At 48.0% G+C, this 519-nt stretch overlaps 1 long non-coding RNA gene across 1 annotated transcript; it reads right to left on the bottom strand.

Moving 5' to 3' along the window:
• Positions 1-95: 95 nt before the first annotated feature.
• On the bottom strand, positions 96-519 carry LOC108632158 (uncharacterized). The gene is made up of 2 exons (XR_001916960.1): positions 430-519; positions 96-250 (listed from the first exon to the last, which is right to left on the bottom strand). It is a non-coding gene; the product is annotated as an uncharacterized LOC108632158 (long non-coding RNA).

Genomic DNA, 519 nt, shown 5'->3' with positions numbered 1-519 from the left:
TAAAAGAAATAGCTGGTGGGTCATGGTTTAGTAGATATAATATTGTTAGGGGTTCGGCCGGGAGAACGGGTGTTAGTAATAAACCTAATCAGAAATTATTAACGAAAACCTGGTTTATTTAATCGTTCCTCATGCTTAGTCTCCTTTCCAATGAGGATCTAGCGCTCGAATAGGTCCGGGAATGCAAGTCGCGCCCTCGAGTCCGTCTTAGCAGCGGCGCCGTCGTCCTTGATACTCTATAGCACGATCGCTGTAAAGAGACAAAGAAATAAGTATTGGCTCCCGTCAACTTGAGAGCCGCACGCGTGCTAGTGGACTGTATTATTCGGAGGCTTCCGCACTCCGCTTCGGTCTTTCGAATGACTCCGAAAAGGGACCGGAACCGTATATGTTAATTACTCAACGAACTGCTCTGCTTTCACTGCTCACCTCCTCGTTGCACTTTGTAAGAGTGGAAGCCTCGGGAGGGCCTCAAGTCTCAGCCCTATGTTAAGCCGAATTAACTTATCGGCCAGGCTG

The sequence above is a fragment of the Ceratina calcarata genome, unplaced genomic scaffold, assembly GCF_001652005.2.
Source record: "Ceratina calcarata isolate Rehan_Ccalc_2016 unplaced genomic scaffold, ASM165200v1 scaffold10226, whole genome shotgun sequence".
Lineage (NCBI taxonomy): Eukaryota > Metazoa > Arthropoda > Insecta > Hymenoptera > Apidae > Ceratina > Ceratina calcarata.
This window is presented reverse-complemented; position numbering and strand designations above follow the sequence as displayed.